This window comes from Nothoprocta perdicaria, unplaced genomic scaffold, assembly GCF_003342845.1.
Source record: "Nothoprocta perdicaria isolate Ctin4 unplaced genomic scaffold, notPer1 scaffold_37, whole genome shotgun sequence".
In the NCBI taxonomy this organism is placed as follows: Eukaryota; Metazoa; Chordata; class Aves; order Tinamiformes; family Tinamidae; genus Nothoprocta; species Nothoprocta perdicaria.
In genome coordinates, this window is record NW_020455610.1 from 4,227,272 (window position 1) to 4,247,220 (window position 19,949).

Here is a 19,949-nt window from a genome sequence, read left to right on the forward strand (position 1 = left end):
TTTCTTTCTTTCTTTCTTTCTTTCTTTCTTTCTTTCTTTCTTTCTTTCTTTCTTTCTTTCTTTCTTTCTTTCTTTCTTTCTTTCTTTCTTTCTTTTTCACTGCAATGCAGGACCATGTTAACAATTCTGCTTCTTGGCTGTCAAATAGATTTCCTGTGGTCTGTTTCTGGCCGCGCACTCAGCCAGTTGCAGTGTATATTAGGCATTTGTTTAAAAAGTAAACACCCTCGGTCATCAGCGTCAAAATTAACCCACGGTGTGCAGGATTTTCCCCTTTCTTAGCGCRCATCCAAGCGCCACCTGAAGACTTGCTGAGGGTCGGACCCGTCAAAGAGCTGAATGTGCTTGAGGCTGCCGGTTGCCATGAGGGAGGCGAGCCAAGTGCCATGGCCTGAATGTTAAACAGGGGTAACCATGGATTTGCTCATGTGATTCGGTCCCTTGGCGCTGCTGAGACCAAGAGGGGACACAGGAGACTCTGCTGGGGCCCTTCTAGCAGAGGACACAAGGGAAGAGCTCCCCCCTGCCCACCTTAAACTGCCAATGCCAGGACACCTCCTCACAAAAATATTCACGCTAAATTTCTAAAAAAAGATCAGCCACACACAAAAAAATCTTTTCTCAGCATTGTTTGAAGAGTAACAGTGATTTCACAAGCTATTTTTTCACAGTTACATGTGGGAAAGAGGCTAAATTGCACTATCCTCTTTACCTCTGGGGACATGGAAATATTTACCAAAAGAAATGCCTTTAGGCTTAAGAAGATAATGTTACTGTCTTTTTTTCCCCATTTGTTTCCTTTTTGTTTGTTTGTTTGTTTGTTTTTGGCTGCTATTTTGAAGTAAGAGCCTAGTCTTGTTCTAAACATAAGATCACTGTCTACTTTATAATATTTAATAATAAGTATTAAAAATGTTTCTTCTAAGGCTTGCCAAGAATGCAATATGAGCAAGCAATGCCACTTTACTTACTGAAAGGCTTCTAATGGAACATTAATTCAATATAATAAACCTCTCACAAAACACTAATACAATTTCTTTTAAAAACTGACAAGTTATCTTATAATGTCACAACCATAAAAATTAATAATGCACTACTTCCAGACTTGGCTATTTAAAATTGGACAGGAAAAAATATCTGCATAATTATGAACTTTTGCTTCGAGGATAAATCAAAGCATACCTTTTGTGCATTAATTACATTGTACTTTTAAAATATGTGCCATCTTTATGCTGGAGGCAAATATGTTTGTTTGCAGAAATAATGTATGTTAGCACATCTCCAGAAACCTCCTTTTTTTTCTGAGGCAGAAGACAAAACACGGATAAATTATATTGAGGTCCATTGTTTTTCACCATCTCCGGCAAAATCAAACCCTTTAGTTGCAGGAAAATGCAACTAAATTTCTTAGCTACACAAACTGATAGTCTGTGATACTGATAGCATAGTACAAAATCATTTTGAGGTAAGTTTAATTTTGTTTAGCTGTTAAGCATTAGGCATTAGACCTCTACTACTCCTCAAGTACAGATTTTTCTTAGTGTGTCTAGAGAGGATATACCCTATCTTTAAGTTGGGGATCTAAAGCAGTTGAAATGGTTTTCATTTGAAGTTTTTCTTATCATCTAAATATCTACACACCTAACACCAAATGTGATTAATTCTGCTTTGTTTCGTTTTTCCCTAGAAATATTGCAAGACACAAAAAATAGAAACAAGTTTTACCCTCTCAGCTTTAAAAAAAAAAAAAAAAAAAAAAAAAGAAGAGCTTCTAAATAGCATTGAGACATCTAAAGTGCATTGTAGGTGACAGTAGGTGCCCGTATTTGGAAGAGCAAGTCACTATTGGGCAGAAGGGTAGTGCTAAGCACTGTGGACACAAACTCATTGTTGCCACCTGGCCCCAGCGACATGGCCCTTGCTAGCTTGTAGTGCCAATGTTCCCTTCCACATCTGACGACTGTGGGTCTCTAAGACTAGGCAAACCARGAGGATGGTCTAGATCTCCTCTCTGACATCCTTCGAAATTCACAAGTGGTATTTGGGATTTACAGGCTAGCAGTGTCTCTATCACTGAGGGATCCTCTTTGATACATGGCATTGCAGCACCTGATGACAACATTAACTTCAGTTCAAGACCCAGGCAATGCTTCTGCCTAACAGACTGTCTTTTTCAGAGGATTGTGTTGAAATTAGAAACATCTGATGCAGCCTGGTCAGGCTTGGCTGTTGTTGAGGGGTGTTAGTCCAGGCAGCTCCTTTCCCCTCTCTTTGAGGATCTCTCTGCTCCAAACTCGTTAGCCTGCCTCTTCCTGCATTGTCACAGTGTGGAGCTCTCTGATTTCATATCTGCCAAAGAGCACAAGCTGACCACCCTTTCCTGAATAAATCCAGGTTGGGAAATTAAAATTTCAAGTCCTGGGAAGATTGTGTCATATCCACAACCTCTTTAGAAATCTCTCTGTGGAGTGCTCCAGATCAATCCAGGAAGTGGTGTCTTCTGCTCGAGGCAGGGCAACAGGAGCCCTGAGAACCAATGGAGACCACGAGAGAAGGCACATGGTCCTCATGTGGTAGGCAACAGGAGTCCTGAGACTCCTGAGGGAAGAAGGGACATGGTGCTTGTGTGGGAGTGCAGGGCAGGGGGCAGAAGACSGGGGCTCGGGTTTGCTCTCCAAAAGTTTGCTCTCTTTTTCATCCACTGCTGAACACAGGAGGCATGTGTCCAATGTCCAGCTGCTGAGACAACTGAGGGTCTGTTCAGAGAGAAAGGCTTCCCAGGTTTGTCGAGACAAATGAGGAGCAGAATCAGGAACCTGAGCTGTGGAGTTACCCTGTCCTCAAAGCAAGAGGAGCACCCGGCTTCCTGGGTGGCTTGTAAAAGCACTTCACATCTCAGTGCCCTTTATAGGATGTGACAGGAAATCACTTTCTAAGCTGCAATCCCACACTTCAAATGCCGATGAAGATGCCACTGCTAGTCACTCATTTCATACATTAAGTGGATCTATACTTTTAACTCTGTGACCTTCCAGTTCCAGGAATGTCCTTTTTTATTTATTTTTTGTTTTATTTTTTTTTGTTCTCAGGATGTATTTCTTATTGCACAGACCACGAACAGAATTCATTTCTCTAAGGAACATGAATAAAGTTTGTTTTTCCTAAATTCCTGGCAAACAAGTTGATGAAATCCATATGAATTACAAAGACTGACCACTTGAGCGCAATGTTCCTCATGTGAGCAAACACTTGTCTTTTAAAATAGATGACTTTTAGCTGTGTAGTTTTATATATATATATATATATATATATATATATATATGAGATCTGTTCTGTGAACCATCAGCTAGATTTCAAAAGCACAAGCAAGACAGGAAGCTGATGGCTACTGAAGATTTTCCTTCTTCCTTATGTTAAACATATTTGTATTCTAGATAACTAGTGTTAGCTTTAGTTTGTCACTATATCTCATTGGAGATATGGGAGAGAAATAGTTAAAGAACAATTAGAAGCTTCCAGACCTATGCCCTCATCTCTCKCTCTCATTCATGGCAAACCCTAATTCTTCTTGATCTGCATAACTCTGAGTTTCATTCTTATTTTTAACATTGTCTAATTCCCTTCAATAGATATTCATCCTGCCTCCCACCTTGGCCAAGGTGTGGATGATCCAGCCTGTTGGGACTTTGAATCAATGTTTTTTTCAATGTCCTGTGCCAATCTCCATGCCCAGCATGCTGTCAGCCCACAGCATCCTGGCACCTGAAAGAGGCTTGAGCACAGGCTAGAGTGGAAACGATCTTGGGGACAATGATTTTAGACACTGCAGAGACACAGACAAGTTGCTGACTTTTTAAAGCTGCACAAACCCTAAGGATGGGTTTTCTTGCACCTCCCAGACCTCCTTGGCAATGCTTGAGGGAACACTAGTCTTCTCTAGAAAAAGAAAGGGATGATCAAGGTTAGCTAATGAAAAGGTGATTGCTGGTTGTGAAATGAGTAGTGACAAAATGAACTATCAGCCATCAGAGCTGGCTATACATGTAGGCTGTATGTGATTAGAATCTGTATTATTTTTTTCTCTTATTCCTGTGTATATATGAATCAGACCAACTTTAGATGCTGGACCCTACTGGCCATGTCAGGGGCCTGCTGCCCTCTCTTCAGCATCTCCAAAATCCTGCCAACAGGACTTCTTTTCCAAACAGGTAGCTCACCATATACAACCTTTGCCTCCGTGAGGACCAGAGTGAGATGAAGTGTTTAGTCCTATTCTCCCACCATCTTCTTTCCCAAGCTGCTCAAGAGACAGTGAAGTTACAAAAGCAGGAAAAGGTCCACGGGAAGTGAGCTGCGACCCTAGGGAAATAGTGGGTGCCTCCCATGAGAGGCTGGGGAGGCTGCGTGTGGCTCCTAGCAGTCCGCGCTGACTCTGCACGTCAGCCATTCATCATCAGTTTATCAGCAAAATAAAGTGCAAGCTTTTCAGTGCACAGCCTCAGAAATGTCTTGAAATGACTGGAGAGAAGCATAAAGGCAATTAGYGAAAAGCATGGCTAGGACCAACGCAGTTTCTGCTGTTCCTTTTATTTTTTTTTCTCCCTAAATATTTACTTTGCAAGCAGAGTGAACAGTGTGTAGTAAAAAAAATTAAATAATTGAGGAAAGTTTTCTTTGGCAAAAAGGAAGCGTGTTAAAAAGCGGCAGAGGATGAAATGTCAAGGCAGCTGTTGGCCCGCGGTTGCCATAGCAATGACAACACAGCGCGGGGCCTGGCGCGCGGCGGAGGCCCAGGCCGGAGGCCGCCGAGGGTGACGGGGAAGGGGAGGCCCTTGTGGTCTCAGGAAGTTTTAAAAACTCAACACAGAAAGGGATCTGGCCTTTTGAAAGGGCCCTGTACGCTGCGTTTCCTCCTAWAAGAGGTCGGTGCGTTTCAGCACTTTGAAAAGAGCTTGTTTTAAAATCAGTAACAGGCTTTTTTTGCTAAAATAATACGTCCAGGGCAGAAAGATGTCTCTCTTAATATTGAATTGGAGCCTCTTATGTCTTTTGCACATTTATTTTAATGGTACTCTGAGAAYTAAGGAAGCTGTTTATTCCCATTTTGCTGTGTGGGGACCAGCAAGAGTATGGTTTAGATTCATGAGAGACCATGGGGGTTAGGGTGCTCTGCATTGCCCTTCCTCCTGGGCCAGTCTACAAACATGGCCTTGGAGGGGAGGCACCTGAGCCTCACCAACTGAGGACACGGGAGAGCCTCAAGGCCTGGATAACTCCTGAAGCACAGACCGCAGTGCACGTTGTCTCCTCATCTCCAAGCAAGTCCAAACTGCCAACCTAGGTTCACCTGTGTTTCCTTTTTTKTTAAAGAATTTTGGTCATGGCATGAAAGGAGGATCTTCAAGGCAAGGCAGAGCTTTCCTTCCATTTCCTCCTGCTTTCCTTCAGGTCCCACAAACCAGAAGTGATCCCTAAATACTAGGGTGTTGGATACAATTGGACATTCCTTCTGCTCTGTCCTTTAATAGAAAGGAAGAAAAGACCTAATGGAAACGTGGCTTGTGACAGACTTGTCAGCAGCTTTTCCCCCGCTGCTGACTTTCTGCCTCTCTGCAAACAAGGACTTTTCAGCTCTTAGTATTTGTGTTTTCTCTTTGCACCTTTTGTCTGCCATGTTTATTTTCATTGAAAACATCTTTGTTGGGGGTGACGAAGAGGACTGTCTTTCATCACCTGTGCGCAGGGCACAGCAGGGCTCAGAGGTGATCTGGACATTGCAGGTGCACATCACCCCAGTGCAAGCGAGACAAATAATTCCATATATCCTTTCACAGTGATGAAGTATGTGACCTCCCTAAGATTGTTATCCCAACAGGACAAATCAAAATTAGCTTGGTTTTGCATGGCAAGGAGGGCTTTGAACCGGAATGACAGGCCCCAGTCTTATAATGGTTTCGTGCAGGCAGATTTTCTTACCCGGTTCTGAGTGTGGACTGAGTTCATGAGATGCTGCAGCACACTCTCAGGGGTATTAAAATCAATGCCCCATCCATTCTGCTTGTCAATTAAAAAATCTGCTTTCACCTTTAAAAAGTCTGGGGTTAATCCCTCCTTTCAGTTTTCAGGGGCTTTCCTAGGCAACAGCTGGCTTCTCCAGCCATGCTCTGCAGATGTGCCTGTGTCCCTAGGGCAGTCCTGACACCCTATCCTGGGGGTGAACCCTCCATGAAGCCCCTATATCTGTAAGAAGAGTCCTGGAGGCTCAGTGAGCTCCTGTGGTTTGACTGCACAGATTGCGTTACAGGACTGAGACTCAGAGCCTTGGAAAGTCATTTTATCAGGAGGAGTGCTGGAGTTAACACAGCAGCGTAAAGCAATACCCAGAGAATCCTGAAAAATCTTGAAGGGAAGGGATTTAAGTCCCATAATTGCCCTAAGCTTTGCTAATTGTGAGGCCACCAGCTGTGATAAAGGAAATTGATTTCATCAGTTGTCCGTTACCCTCAGTTTATTAATGATCCAGAGATCACACCTCCTCCAGGCAGGGCAGCGTCCTCCTCTGGTCTCTTCCTACCTGTCATGCTGAAAGGTTGGGCTATAACAAGCCCCACATCTCCCCAGGGATTTTTCCATCTCCCCAATGGTTTCTCTAGCTATGGTTATGCTGGGTTGAGTCCTTGTTCATTGGCATTGCTCAGAAGTTTCTTGATGAGCTTGTTGCTTCTATCCTCTTCACTTATTAAGTAATATATCTGACTTCTGGAGCAGAAGTAGTCTGTACTGTGACTAAACTGGATCCTTTTAAATAGAGCCAGACAAGCTCTATTATACAAGAGCTTGTATACAAGCATCTCTATCCACCCTATCCAATGTGCTCTATGGATAACGTTATCTTCAAAGAACATTGGATAGGGTAGATAGAGATGATGTACTATCCTGACTGTTTCTTGGGGGAAAAAAGTACTTCTTTCAATTTTATATGAAATTGAATTAAAAATAACCATATTGTTGGAGAGCTTGGGTTCACAATATAACAGAGAATGTTCCTTTCCACCTTCTTCAATGCAAAATTACTTGAAAAATGTTGAGAGATGGAATTTCCTGAGAAAGGTTCCTTAAGTTTTGCTGACTGCATATCCATCCGTTCTCGTTCATAAGGTTTCAGTTTGGGATAGATGTGTACTAACAAGTCTTGGTATTGCTCTTGGAAAAACGTGAGAACTATTGAAAATAATTACAAAGAATGAAAGAGAAAACCAGAATAGGCAGGTCCTTCTCCCTTCTCATTTTGAGGAAGTGGTTCTGGCAACATTGTCCAACCAGTGCTGACTAGATTTGTACGGAGGAAAAACTGCTTTGAACTTTCAAATTAYCCATATAAAATTTTGTTTTCAGTAGAAACAGATAGTTTTAAAAAGTACATGAAGGATCCTTCCTGAAGAAAATCGTCTAGTTCAGCTGAAATATTGACTTAGGTTTGCCTCTTTCTTTCTACCAAATCCAGGCTTATCCATTACGTTTTTGGATGATTGCAGCCTGGATGAAGAATCACTACTATGATGAGATAAATTCTGCATTTTTAAAGTATTCTTATAAAGAAAGAAGGCATCGTGAATCTTTATTACTTCCAACGAAAATACCTTAGACTGTGGTGTGGAACAGTTACTGCGAAGAATGAAAGTGGGTTGTTGGAGTCTACCCTACTGTGTGAGATAGTTGCATTGGTAATTGCATGTTGTGTCTGAATTTAGGTCTTGTAAATGAAGGTCCATGAACTATCACTGTACTTGTTGAGCACTCATATGTGTAAAATACATCTTCTTTTAATGAAATAATTTCAGTGTCTCAACATCTTCTGAAGCAGTACTTAAATCATGTTTGTGAAAACTAGAGTGCACATTTTATGAAAAAAAAAAAATTTTTATTAAAGAAATGGATGATATGCTCCAGAAGTGGTAAGCAGCATTGGAAATTATTGAGGGGGGAATGAAAAATAGGGGTTAGAAGCAGGAAAGGAAATTTTGAAGCATAAAAGGAGTATATAACAGAGAGCAGAGAGACTTGGAATGGGAGAGCAGAAAACTTGGACAAAATATCTTTGGAGTCTGGCCTTGACTGGGATCTGGGCCTGCAGAACAACATGAAGTGTGGAGGAAGTTACACACAAGCTTAAGTGTCAGCAGCAGCAGTGAGCACGTGTCTCAGGAGTCCCCACATGCATTAAAAAATAAATAAATAAAGGGGGGGAAAAAAGGGAATTTAATTCTACACTTTATGACGTGCAGAAAGCTTCTCCGGAAAGCCCAAGTARTGAGCACTGTGCAGTTCCAGGAAGAGTCTTGTGGAAGGAGGGAGAAGGCTACATGTTGTACTTTCTCATCACTGGGTGACCTTGATATGTTTTATTATTTTAAACACTTAATTGTGTTATTTAAAACCCCTTATAATTACTCAGCTCTCTAGAGGCATTCGTATGGCTTTTGCACAACGGTCCTGGGTAGATTGTGCAGCAATTATTGAGGAAATCCTGTGAAATACTATATTATAGAAGCACTCTGTGGGTTAGTTATAACATAATAACTACAAGAATGCACATGGATCGCTGGCTTACTGCTTCTTTGGGCCTGCAGTAGGAAATTGCAGCTCCGGAGGGGCAGTGCAAAGGATGGCACTGCAATCCCTGCTGGAAGATGCTCCATACTTAATCTTTTAGCACTGTCCTCGGCCTCAGGCAATGCTTAGGAACATAGGAGTCCCCCTGGGGTGCAAAAATTGAGAAGTGCCCATCATTATATTTTGTGGATGACTCTTCAGCTTTACTGAGTCTTTTTGTTCTGTTTTAGTTGCATTTGAATAGTTATAGGTCCTGTCTAACTAACAGGGTCCAATCTACTAACAAGTAATAAATAAACCAAAAATAAAAGCCATTTCCAGCCTTCTTTTCATTTACACTTAGGGACACATGTAGTACTTCCTTCTCTCAGTACAGTTCTGTTGAGACTGTCCTCGCTTTGCTATATTTTGAGGGTTTTTCCTTGCTCTGCTGCAATAACCCGAAGYGATGCAGACCCACTGCAGCATCTCAGCACAGGCAGCCTGTGGTGACGCTGTTTCTCTCAGAAGTGCCACCTTTCGCAGGCAGGAAGCTTGGTGTCCACTTGAAGAAAGGACACAGAGGGAAAGCAGATATTTTTAGAGGCCCCTGCCCGCAGTGAGCAGTTCACTGCCAGCTTATCTCTGTGCTCAAACAATGATCAATCTCTTCCACTCTCAGTGAGTGATTCATGGCAATTTTTGTCCCGTACAGGCTTGAGATTAGGGGAAGGCAGCAGCTCACAGCTCAGACTGGGCTGCATCCTGACAGGCTGGCATGGTCCCGTCCCAGCCCTGTCCTTCCTGCATGCAAATACCCTGGCACACAGATTTCCTGTGCTGGGACAGACAGGCATGGGAACTCTGTGACTGCAGGGGGTGAATGTGTCATGCCTGCAAGGTCCACGCTACTGCCTTTCCCATTTAGGCCATCACACTGGAAATGTGATTTCTTTGATGGGTGATTTCAGATGTTATAGATCCATGTATACCTTGTGATGAATTAGTGCAGTATTTGGCAAACATTAAACATGCCTTTTTTTATTTTATTGACACGGAAGTGTGACCCACAGGCTGCAGCTGGTCCCTTCCTTCCCAAGTGCTCAGTCCTTCTTATGTCCTGTCCCTTCCTTCCTCTGCTCTCACTACTGCAATGCAGCTGGTTTATATCGTCATGATCCATGGAAAGACATTTCCGAGCTGGTCATTGCCGAGAGGATGCAGCGCCGGTGGCTTCTGGAGCTGCCAATCCAAGGAGCAGCTTTTGGCTCCCGCTGAGTACAGCGTGTCTGCAGCTTGGCCGTTTATCTCACTTTACATATTTCAGCTGAAAGGGAAGTTTGTGCAAGCACTTGCCGCTCATTCCCTGGCATGTCTTTCTCCCCGCTTCCTCTCCCTCCCCTCTTGTGTTATCAGCTATTGCAACAGCACTAAATGTGTCAAATAAGGTGAATGCTGCCTAGTCCTGTATTAATACCAGTGGAGAGTGGAGTCACAGTATAAAGGGTGACTTTGAAATAATCACTGGTTCAGGGCTATGGGAAAAGGGATTCAAGAATCCCAGCCACATTCTGATTAATTGCAATTAGTGCAGTGACAGAAAACTTATTTAGGCATGTCCATGGGTGATGCTGAGCTCAAAAACTAGAGATAACTCTCACTTAGGAGATGTAGGGGATGGAATAGCAAGGGAATCAGGCTTCTTCTCTAGGTAGTAGAGTTGCCTCATTTAGGTATCAGATGATAAAAAATACTGAGAATGGGATCTAGTCTGAAAAAAAAATCCTAATGGAATTTCTTAAAGTCTACTTTATTTCCACTCTTGTCTAATCCTGTAGACATCTAAATTCACTAAGAATCTCACTATGCAGCCAAAAGTTCCTTGGATTCTTGCTTTTATCACCTGTATATGCTCAAATTGCTGTTACTAGGAAATGGGTGTCTATCTGTCAACTAAAACACTGTTATGATTCAAAGCAAGGAAGACAGACTCAAATAATACCTAGGTGCCTTGGGGAAAAAATGAAAAAAAGAAAAGGAAAAAAAGTGAGATTTGGTCAAAGCAATCATTACCTCTATTTGACATAACTGCCCATGTTTGGCTGGTTAACATGTTGACAGAAGACAGGAGATACCGTGTGGTTATCATACTGACAGAAGACTGACACAAGGATATAGTTTGAGGAAGCCTGATTTCACCATTTTTTCATCCTAAGAATGTGTGGAGCTCTTAGAGCTGTTAGTGGAGTCTAGCCAGGCCAGCTAACTGGAATGTGCATCCCTTCAGCAGTGGATTATGAGTGGACAAACAGGAAAAAATATCTTGGGAACAGGGATTCCAACAGTAGGCATCCAAACTTTTCCCTCCCATGTCCCAGTTTTTTTATCAGGCTACACAAAAGCTGTATGAAAGCCAGCTGACAAATTTAAAACTGAATTGCTTCCTCTTCACATTTCCCTTCTCCTTCCCTCTCCATTTGTCCTTTCCTATCCGTTTTCTTTTTCCTTTTCCTTGCCATATGCTTTCCTATCCCCTTCCCCTTTCCTTTTCCCTTCCCTATACTTTTCTCCTTCCTCATTCTTGTACTTTCTTTAGCGTACCTGTGGAATACAGAGGTAACATTACTCTGTCTCTCCATGTGACCCAGCACTAATGGCAGCTGTTTATTCTCCAAGCTGGCTCCTCTTGCATCTTTCTCATTCTCAGTCCCCTTCACTCCCTTTTCTTAGAACCACTTTAGCATCAATCAATTGCCACTTTCCATCACAACTTCGGAGCCTCGTTCTTTCCTTTGCCATTTGGTAAATGCATATATATATATATGTACACATATGCATTTATGTACACACACATATATAAGGAAGAATGCTATCTTCCTGTTTGGTATCTTCTTTCCTTAGCCCATCTGTTGGGCAAAATTATTCACATCTGTTTGCTTCTCAGGCTCCATGGAGACAGCATATATCTCCAAAGTGAGGTGACAAAAACATCATAAAAAGGTCTGTTTGCTTCAAGTCTGATACTGAGAAATTTCTGATATGTAGCCACCAGGTAAGTGGGAGTAAACATCCTCCTAGCTCTACAGGATAAAGAAAATTTACAATAATCTCTCTTGTTTCTTATGTTTAGCCTTCAGTGAGGTGTTACCAGATGGCAGGAACTGTAATGAACCTCCCTCTCCCTGTTTTCCTCCTTACCACTCTCATCATCGCCTTATTACAACAACTCTGTGCTAGGTGTAGCAGAACATCCTTTATTTTCAAAGGATTAAGTTCAAATAACTACTGTTCTGAGCTGCAGAAGCCGTAGTCTGTTCATGTCATACTACTCTGTCTGCTGGTATATTGCATTATCAATACAATGATATAGTTTTTGATGAAAGGGAAAAAAAAAGAATTTCTTTTCCTTTTTCTCTTTATTCTCCTTACTTAGATGTGCACAACTCAGTGCTGCAAGGAAGAAACCCTGAAGAAAGGAGCTCAGCTTGATACTACATCTGGGCTAGCTGTGGAAATTTATTCTTGATTCAGTTGCTTGCACATGTACAAAATGCAATGACTTTCTGAATCAAAACTGTTTGATTACTGAAATGTGTCTGAATAACATGGAAGGTTATTTGCAAGTAATTTGACAATTGGCAGAAATGTTTTTGTAAATCATATTAATTATTATTCAATTATATGTATTTATGTTTTCTCTCAAAGAGAAAGCTTTTCACAACAATAGAATCTGTGCAAAAGGATCCTTGATGTATATCCAGGCATCTGGTAATGAGATAGTCGACCAATGATACCGTATCATACAGTATCATCTCCAGTCCAACCGTTTGCTCCATGCTATAAATGCATCTACTAAATAGATCCATTGAATACAAGGAAGACTTTTAGAAGAGTTTTGTGTCTAGTGTGATGCTAAGCAAATGATGACCAAAATATCCCCCCATCCAATTAATATGCTGTCTAGGTAAATTCTAACAATTTTGTCACAATGCGTTAGCCAAATTTTGGAATAATACTAGCCAGGTTTAATGCTAATGGCATTTGACTACATAATGCCTGCTAAAAGGATAAACCTAAAGGATACATAGAAAAGCAAAGCTGATGCAGCTTGTTCTGGATGAAAAGTTGCAAAGTGTGCTTTGCACAAGTAAGATTTTCTGAGTTGTACCAGGAAATAGTACAAATGGGTGCAAAGTACTCTCATGCTGAGCTGTGTTAACAGTGTCCAACAGCTTTTATGGCTACAGATAGCTACTACAAAGAGAGTTTGGCAAAGTGAATCCGGTCACAGAAGAGTATCAAAGATAGTTAAACTGGTAGTCAATAAAGCATTGAGATAACTGATGGAAATGTCTTTTTTACGAAAAGGAAATGCTGTGCTTTACTACTATTTTTCAATAGAAGATCATAATGAATGAATATACATGATAAATGAAAGACCAGGCTGTGCTACCAGCCAAGAATGATTGGATCATACAAAGATACTCAAAATGACAACTGACACCTTCAGAACGGACTATGACCACTGATTCTGTAACAGACCAAAGGGAAACAGTCAGAGCTGAATGAGCAGTTCAGGTTTGTCAAATTCAATTAACAATCACAGCATTATTTGGGAAGGATTCAAGTATAGTCTTGTGTTTTAAGGAAAAAATATATCCTTTGCACATCATCAATACATGGTCATCAAACATCATGAAATGTATGATTTTAAATCCGTCCCCTTTGCAGTCATTTCTTGCATCTAAGACTAAAAATAAAAAATTATTCTGTCTGACTCAGAGCCAGAAATCCTTGTGTTACACAGGATGCAACTAACATATCTGTATAATATGTGATTATACAGGTTCACAGAGCAACTCAGTTTCGTACATTTAACGTATTTCTTTGAACTGCTAGAGCAATCTTTTGGATTTGTTAAAGATTCTGGTGAAAAATATAGGGCAGAGAGAAATACACAGAGAATTCCTACCCGCCCCCCCCAAATGGAAATGGAAAATCAAAGGGAAGATAGCACTGGAAGATCAAAAACCAGCAACACTAACAATAAGAAGCTAAAAAAGCTGTACTGGATATATGGGTGTATATACCAAAAGTTCAGTTAGCCCAATTTCCTCTCTCCTATGTACATTTGAATATATCTGTTGAAGGTGGGGAAGATTAAGCTTCTTCAGAAAGCCATTTACTCCTCTTTCCTGCTTCCCTGACACACAGTCCTTGTGGGTGGTGTACTCTTACACCTTCTCTCTCCTGCAGAAATGTCACCTGTCACCAAATTCCCTACCATGTCTCGTTGCATGATTTTGGGCCAAGCCATGTTGACTGATAAGATGACAGTGGGCATACTCCTGTCACTTGACCAGGCACAGATGGTGGTCCAGACCTCCAGTTCCCATCACCCCATCATGCTGTTCAGAAGTTAAACATGCAGTAAATGACTTTCTTGGAAAGTTATCAAGATTTTTTTTTTTTTTTTTGATAGAGACTTCTCAGGGAAAATTGGGTGCTGCATGCTGGGAAAAAAAATGGATTATGTTCTCTTTGACTTCCATCTTTCTTGAGTCAGGAAATATGCCTTCTTCTCTAAAACAAACAGGACTAAAATATAAGGTTCTTGGTCAAGTTTCACAAGATTCTGCAAAGAGGCTTCACATATTTTATTTGACCTGTGCATGCATTTGCAGATATGCCTAAGCACAAGGTGGCTGCTCCCACATACTTAAAAATCTGAGCTGTTGCTGAAGGTTGTCTCTGAGCTTGTACTAAGAATGGTTTATCTTATATACATTAGTCTTAGTATTAATTCGCACTAATGGTTGTGCAAGCCTCCTTACTGAACTCCAATGTCAGAGTTTCTTTGTACAAAATTTGATATTAAAATACAGTCCCTTCTGTATATCTTTACTATTCTTTATCATAACACTTTACATTCTTCCTATGCTGCATAGCTACTTCTCTTATTTAATATACGTCAGATAAAGCTGAAAAAGTGCTTTCTACCTGACCAAAGCAAGACTTTGAACCCCTTCCTCAACTTTAAGTGCTTTGACTCACATCTCTGAAATGTGAGTAGAAAAATAGGAAATGTTATCTGGGAGGTGCGTTCAGTTTGCAAAATTCTTTAAAAACAACCAGTAAGTAAAGGCCGATTCTCTGATTCCTGTGTGGCAAGATACTCTTCTACTTGACCAGGTTTTGACAGGCTGTCTGAAAATGAATTAAATTAAGAAAGGTAAAACCAAATTTCAAATGCTTTTGTTGTTTAACACAAAGAAGCAGAACAGAGCCTCCAGAATTCCCCATGCAGCGTATTTGGTGCTCACACAAGGCTGTATCCTGATGTTATGATTCATACTGAGCTGTGTAATCTCTGACTTCTCTTTGGCTTTCTTTCCCTTTGGCTAGTAGGTGCAAAATGTAGTGTCTGATTGTCAGTTTGGGAGATAAGATTTTTATATTAAAGTATGTTATAGATGTTCGTGATTTTGTTTWTTACTCCACTTTAATTTCTTTCTTTATTTTTCCCTGATAAAGTTAGCCTCACGAATGTCATTCTCAAAAACAGAAGAAGTTAGCATTTCATATAGAAAGACAATTTTGCTGGAATGAGAACTTAAATGTGTGCCATATTGAACATTTCATTTGTTATGCCCTGAAATAAAGCATCTCCCTTGCATGACTGAAAATAAATCATTAACACCATTAGTTTATGAATAATTTGAATAGCATCCTTTCTTTGATATAGTCCAGTCAAGCTGAATTAAAAATATTTCTATGCCTGTAAAAATACACATATTTCTGTGTATGCACGTGTTTACATACACAACAGGTTTCTGCTGCTGCAGATTAGTAATTTCACTTGGCACTCAACTCTGCAAAACAGCAGCTCCAGAACTGGATTTTCTAACAGTTTTGTTTATCTTTGGCTCTGATTTAGACATGAAAACACTGGTTAATAACTGCCTAGCTGTGCTTTCTCTCTAGAATACACAGAACATTAGCTATCCTGTGCTGTGGTAACACAAAAAATAAATAATAGTAACATTGATTAACTGGTGATGAAGGGGTAAGACCATGCAGTTTGATGAATTGCTTATGAACATGAATCTGTACATTTCAGAAGCTTAAATCAATTTTTCTTCTTTGTTACTAGGTCTATTTTAAACCTAATTGTATACCCATTTCTAGAAAATTTCCTTTAGAATCACAAGAGCTGTAATTTCCGTTATTTCATTAAACAAAACAACCCTCACCCAAAAATAAGCAAAAGCAGAGATGTGAAAGTTGCTCTTTATTTTTTTCAGACTCTTTAAAATATCAGCATCATATTCTGCTTGCCAACAGTATGGATTCATACATTTTGAGCCTACTTCTCTTAAGAATTCATTTTCAAATTGTTCACTATAATGTCTTCCCAACATGAGTCCTTGTCTTGCAAGATAACAGATATTGCATAGTATTTTTATTAATATATTCCTGGTTTTCCTTTAAGAACACTGAAATTTTCTTGGTGGTCTTTCCAAAAGAAAAAAAGAAAAAGTCTATGTTATGGGTTTTTGGTCACAAGAAGCAGCTTGGGAACTTTCAAATCCACCTCCCATTAGGAAATTGAATGAGTATGAAAGCTGCAGCTGTGTGCTTAGTCAAAGGCAGTGCATGTTTAAGTGATCCTGCTTATGGTAGTGTTGACCAAACTCAGAATTACCAGTGTAAGAGGCCACTGAAGCTCTTTGCTTGGGACTTGCTCACTGCTCAGCAAGGCTGGTTTGCGAGTGGTCCGATCAGCAGTGGAGCTGATGAGGCTTCCTTGCTTGCAGGTTTGTGTCCTGCAACCCTCCTGCTTCCCACCTTCTCCTCCTAGTGAACCTCCAGTTCTCTCTGAGAGCTCAGCACACCTATGGACAACCTGGGCTGGCCGTAGAAGGGCAGTGGGGTGACAGTGTGTGTGTGGTGGGTGCTCAGAGCCAAGGAATCTGTCAGGGATCTCTGCCCTTCAGCATCTGCTTTTTCCTCCGTCGTTACTGGGCAAAATGAACCTCTGCAGCACAAAGCAGCTGGTTCCAGCTCACTCACTGCCATCTTAAAGGCTCAGCTCCACGTAATTTTCTCTCCTGCCAAACATAGCCATAATAACAACAAAAATTGTGACCAGTGTTACAGTTCAACATAAAGTTTTAGCTGCATCTAAACTAGGGCTATGTGCCCTGGCAATTTCAGAAGGTGAGCCTCAAAAGTGCAGCTTCCCCCTTCAGGGTTCAGATGCCTGTCTCTTTTGTATCCAAATTGTACATGGCAGAGATCCCAGGGTGCCTATGTCACCTCTCCTGCACCCTGCATCTGAGAGGGAAACCTCCCCAAAGAGCAAGGGAGCCACCCTGCACCCTTGTAGCTCCCCTAGCACACAGAGGCACGTGATGGCAAACACCTGCCTGCCTGCTGGATGTGGCTTGGTGTGCTGCTCCATGATTTCTGATGAGTCCTAATCTTTTCTAGGCAGTAATAATTGTGCTAGTTCAGGTTATGCCATGTCTGAGGGCACAGATGTCTAAACTTGATGGAGCTGCTGCCCTTATGCACCTTGCTGGACAAGCAGCTCGCTCACGTTCCTCCTTCCTGGAGCGTGGAGGAAGGCTTTATAAAACAGGTACGGTTGCATCACCAAGCAAAACACAGCCAGGGACTGAGCTCCAGCACCAAAACCCTGTTTGTCCACACAACTCAGATCCATTCCTGCTCCTTCATGTCCAGCAGAGGAGGCAGAAACAGTTATTTTCTGCAGGGTTGCCTATGTCTGCTTTTAYTGGAGGTTAGGAAAAAAAGTTTTTTTTCCCCTTGATTTTGTCATTATTCTCTGCATTCTGTTCTACATTGTGTCTGCAGCCATCGACATTTTTACAGGTTTGTACTCAGTTTTCATATCATACATATGTATCTAAAGACATCCTCTTTGTATTCTTGGGGATAACATCCAGATATTTTTGCACTTTCCCATCAGTTTCAGCTATCTGTGGCCTTCCCAGATAAAATCATGAGAATATATAGAGCATAAGACCATAAGCCAAATTATTTCTTCATTTGAGCACTATGTTTTTCTTAGGACATGCATAAGCCACTAATTTCCACTCTAGTGTCTGAGGTCTACATTGAATGGCTCCCAGTGGAGATGCCAATGGACAAGCTCGGAATGAGGCTCCTGTATTAAATTTATTACTTTCCCAAAATCTGTTTTAAGTTTTCTTTCTCATTCCCAACCTCACATATTAATGAACTCAGACTATGATCTCATTTCAAGAAATTTTTGAATCTGTTCCTCATCTGTTCAGCCAAGCAGGCCATGGTGGCTTTGACCTTACTGTGGTCCATTTTCTTTCCCCCTAAATGTTATTCCTATATGAAAGAATTTCTATTTTGTTTATTATGGCATGATTATTTTCTTTTGCATAACATCTCTGGTCCCTTGTGAAACTGCTCTGATGCTCTCTGATTATGTTCTTCAGTTATCTTTCCTCAGATAAAAATGCCATTTACATAGAGCTTTTTACATTTACATAGACATAGACCTACTCTCCTTACCACCGAAATCTTTGCTTCCTTGAAAAAAAAAATGTTACAAAACACAAGCCAGATGGTGGTTTAATTTTCCAAAAGAAAATACAGGAAAAGCATGCTGTTGTGTCTCTAAGAGCAGAAAATTATTTGACATCAGCCATACATCTAAAAATATCACTTTGGAAAGAACATATTTTCTTTTGCTACACATATTTATTATTATGTGTCTCTAAACTGTGTGTGCCTATAATTTCTTTCTATGGTGGTGGGGTTTTTTTATTTGTTTGTCTACTTCTTGTGTGATTTTTAGAAAAAGGACTCATCCTTAACCTAGCAGAAAAGGAATTTCCCAGTGTCCAGTCTGCAAACTCAGGTCTGATCATATGAGGTAGGGTTTTCACTTTTTTCTTACATCAAATTATTGAGAGCTTTTTCTTGCAGCATAACAAATGGTCTTGGTTTACAGATGTAATGTTCACATTTATTTTATAAATTTCTTTAATGGGTTATCAACCCTCTCTTGTAAGACATCTGAGTTTTATGTATTTTATTTCATCAGCTTAGACTTTTCTTTCAGTGCTAGTGCCATTGTCTCTGACTTCATATTAACCTATGCATGTATCCAGCTAAAACTCAAAGTATTCCTTTTGCTTCGGTGATTTATTCATGTTCTGCTGTGCCATGAGTGAATACTATTTCACAAATGGTCATTAAACTAATGCTATTGTTACCACCTGGTCAATGCAGTGAATGCCCTGATGCTATTTGGACAGCCCTGCAAAATAATGCAATTCTCACATTTTCTTTAAGCATTAGAAAATTTCTTGGCTTATTTTTCAGTATATGTCTAGCACCTTGTGTTATTTTAATAGACTATGTCTAGTGACATAGACTAGTCTGATGTGAATTGCACAAAGTTTAGTTTTCTCCACCCTTYATACTTTCCCACCCTCTACTTGCACCTTCAGATGCATCTGTATGTACCTTGACAGCATTCTTATGGCATCCACTTTGGTGGACTGCAACATAACCCTCATTTCAAGTCAAAAAGTGTTTGAAGTCTGTAAGCTCAGCTCCCTGGCAGTCCATGTGGTAGCCTATCAGAGAGGCAGGCAAAAAGACAGGAAACGGAGCAAAAAGCTTCTGCATGGAAACTCTGAGCATCGGCTGATTGTGAAACCCAGGTGCGCACCTTCACAGCTTGAGTAGCCTCTTATCATTTCTGAGAAGAATTTCCCTTTTGAGTAATCACCTTTCTTCATCCAAAAAAGGTTCCACTGGAAGATTTCTAAAAAGTTTTAGTCATATGAATGCTGTAATTCCAAAGAGGTCTTCATTAGGCCATTTTTTTTTTATGCAAGTATTTCTAAAACAATGAAGTAAAAGCCCATTTCTATCTCATAGAGATAGTGATAGGCTTTAGACAGGATATTGAAACAGACAGACTAAAAAGAAAATGAAAAGCTGTGTTCCAAACCTACCAGCGGGCTGTCATCTTTTTGACAAATTTCAAGCTTAATTTCTTGCCTTTTCATTTTGCATTGTTAGGTTCACTTAAAAATAACACCTAAATAGAATAAACAAAAAAAAAAAAAAAAAAATCAAGAAAAAGAGGGAAAAAAGGGATGAGAAGTTAATTAAACCTCAAATGAATTATATTCTTCATTTTGAATGAAAATATTTTATGTTGATCCAAAAACTATTTTCTAAAGGTTCTTTCTTTCTTTCTTTCTTTCTTTCTTTCTTTCTTTCTTTCTTTCTTTCTTTCTTTCTTTCTTTCTTTCTTTCTTTCTTTCTTTCTTTCTTTC